Source organism: Castanea sativa, chromosome 5, assembly GCF_040712315.1.
Source record: "Castanea sativa cultivar Marrone di Chiusa Pesio chromosome 5, ASM4071231v1".
Taxonomy (NCBI): Eukaryota; Viridiplantae; Streptophyta; class Magnoliopsida; order Fagales; family Fagaceae; genus Castanea; species Castanea sativa.
The window spans coordinates 62,752,487-62,756,054 of NC_134017.1; positions in this window are offsets into that span (position 1 = coordinate 62,752,487).

Genomic DNA, 3,568 nt, shown 5'->3' on the forward strand with positions numbered 1-3,568 from the left:
CCTATTCTACAATACCTGGGGTCATTTGTTTGCTTCTGTTTCCATTTCTATTTCCATCTAGACCTATATTTTACAAACCCAACATTTTTACAAAGCCCAAAAAATATAGAAAATATACTTGGGTTCTCCCAAAAGTACTGTTGAGGTCTTAATATATATATATATATATATATAAGAAAACATGATAAAAGGCCCAATGAGGTGGTACATTGGGCCAATCCGTGGGAAATAAAAAATTGGGAAAAGAAGAGAAAGATTGGGGCTACAAAAGAAAGAGGGATGATGGACCTGAGGCCCAAAAAAGGGGGTGAGGAGTCCATAGGAAAAACGAAGAGGGGAAAGAAAAGAATTCAGCCCGCCAGGACCAGAGAAAGAAAAAGACGCCGGGGGAGATGCCTGGGACCTTTGGATGTACAGCATGGCTAAAGGAGATTAAGACAGTTCAAAAGGTACCAGGAACAAGAAACAGATGGGCATTTTCTCAAAGCGACTAGTAATACAGCACAAGGCCTGAGGATTCAGAAAGCAACGGCTCAAAGTAGGAAGTCGGTGTCTCGGGGAACCTAGAATAAGAAATCCACGAAAGGAAATGGTTGGGGAAACCTTCGGTTTCGTAGAAGAAGGCTCCACTTACTAGGAAAAATGACAAAAGGAAGGAGTGGCTAAAAGGAGGTAAGCCTGAAAAAGAGAAGACAGACAAAAAAAGGGACTTGGAATGCCAAAGCATCCTAGAATAAAAGGACAGCAAAACACTTTCAAGGAAAAAAACATCAAAAGAAGGGAGCTATGGAAAATAAGTAAAGGAGCAGTTTTCAGGAGAGCTGAGATAAATAGGGGGCTTTAGTACCTAGGGGGCCAAGGGGGGAAGAATCAATGGTACCTCGAAACCCTAATGTGACACTATAAAAGAGGGAGCATGAAAAAAAGAAGAACAGATAGAATCATTAAGAAGAATCTCTGTAAAACTTAAAGAAAACAGGGAAATACCTCCCAATATCGCAGAAACAGCCACCAGAGCACATGCTTGGATTCAGAAGGATTCAAACTTTGCAAGTCTTGGAGACCTAAAAGAGTCATCTAAGTCTATAATTTTTTAGCTTATTTGAACCTTGCATTAAGTCTTGGTGAGCTCATCGTAATCCATAGCTAAGAAAATGAATGAAACATTTCCCCACTAATTTCAGGATCCCGAGCAATTATTTCATTTTTTTTCCTTATTACATTTGTCTGCCCTGCTGTTTTCTTGTTAATCAATACGTATATTCTCGATTGCTAGTGTATGTGTATTACAGGAATCTTGCCCTGTGCACCACTCGGTCTTTAAACAACCCATTTAGCTGCGGTAGACCAAGCCCAATCCCTTCAAACTACAATTAGGAAGTCTGGGGTCCTTGTTTAAACTTAGGCCTAGATACTATTCGAAAAAGGATTCTCACATTTTGGCGACTTCATTGGGGATTGGGTAAAGGAGAGGGAAGAAACAAGCCCTCTACAAAGCATGGCTCCAAGAGCAAGGAACAGCAAAGGTACAAATGTACCACCCACAGCATCTGAACCCGTAGGAGAAAACGAGGTGGCCTCCAGACAAAGGAACGAGGTGCCCCTAGTAGAACAGGAGGTTGTATCAGGACAAAGGCATGCGAGATTGGAGCCAGACCCCATGGATCGAATGACAGAAATGCTGAAGGATTTGCAGCAAGAGATTCGTCTCCTTAAAGAGGGCAGGACACATGAAATCAGGGATAATGTTCCCCCTGTGGTCAACCAGGACAGAGCCCAGCCGGAAGGAGCAGTAGGAGGGGGAACCAACCCCCAATACCTGACATTGGTAGATGTTAATGCCCTACTGGAGCAGGAAAAGGAAAAGCTCTCAAGGATTCCTAAGCAATTTTCTTGGGACCCCCCATTCCCGCTAGAGCTCTTCGGCAAGCCATATCCCAAAGGATATGAACCCCCGAAGTTCCATCCTTTTGATGGAAGGAGTGGAAACGCTGTGGAATATGTGAGCATGTTTATACACACTATGGGCCCCTACACAGGAGACTGAGAGCTGTGTCTAAGGGAGTTTGCTAAGTCCCTAGTGGACAAAGCATACACGTGGTACACCACGCTGAAGCCTGGGTCCATTAGAACCTGGGACGAAATGATGGAGAGGTTCTGCACGAAGTATTACCCAGAAGAGGACAAGGTCACCCTCCAAAGCCTCCAAATGGTGCGGCAAAGACCAGGGGAAAATCCTGTCTAGTTCATCAAAAGATTTGAAGATGTGTCTTTAGACTGCTACGGAGACCACGAAGAAAAAGAGCTCGTGGAAACCTGCATATCCAACATGCTCTTTGATTACAGGCTCAATCTCGAAAATCTATGCATAACTCAGTTTGCAGACCTACTATAGAGAACCAGAAGAACATCACAGACTATGAGAACGAAGAGGGTGCTAGTACCTCAGGCCATGACAACATCAGTAGGAGAGAAAAGGAAGAAGCTTGGCGGGAAAATATTCGAGGAACCACCGGTGATCCCATGTACTGTGGAAGAATTGAACCAAGTCTTGGATAAGTGGATTGGAGATGGAGTGATCAGGCCATTTACTGTGTCTAGACCACCAACTGAAGAAGAGAGGAAGAACCCCTTGTTTTGCAAAATTCACAACTATCTCAAGCACTCCACCAAAGATTGCTGGACCCTCCGTAGACTTTTTCATAAGAAGCTAAGGGAGGGAACCCAAGAACTCACTCAAAAGGAACCAGAGATGCAAAGGAACCCTTTATCCAACCATAAAGGAAAACGGGTGGTGGCCGTAGTAATTCATGGGAACCTAGCAAAAGCAGAAGAACCTGAGGGATCCTTCCACCCAAGCACGGTTAGGACTCTCCAAAAGAACCCCAAGTTTAGATCGCTATTCAACCAGTTAGGATTTGGACCAGAAGCAAGAGAGGTAGCCACAGAATCCCTCATGAGCATAGCAGCAAATTCAGGAATGGAATGCTTCACAGTAGAGTCCCATGCCAGTCGAGCTTACTTGGAGACAACTAATGCAATAACCTTCACTGATGAGGACATGGAAGTTGAGCATTCTGACCATCGCAGACCTCTTTACTTGATGGCCACTATAAATGGTGTCCAAGTCAGAAGAGCATTGGTAGACACGGGGGTGTCACTCAACCTCATCGCTCTGAGCACCTTGGAAGCCGTCGGCCTAACAGGTAGAAGGATCCTAGGAGCCCCTATGGAGATAACAGGATTTGGAGGTTCGGCGAAATCAACTGAATGATATGTGCAGCTAGCTCTGAGGGTAGGACCCATAGTGGCCCTGACGAGATTCCATGTGATTAATTTGGAGGTGTCCTACCATGTACTGTTGGGACACCCCTAGCTCCACAAGCACCGCCTCATTCCCTCCACCTACCATCAATGCGTTAAGGGGAGATTGAATGGGAAGCCTGTAAGGATCCTTGCCAACCATAATCCTTTCAGCCAAGAGGAGGTGAACTTTATGGAAACCATGTTCTATGATGAGTTGGAGCCAGATGACGAGAGTCCCACGCCAGGGAATCTAGGAGTGCCT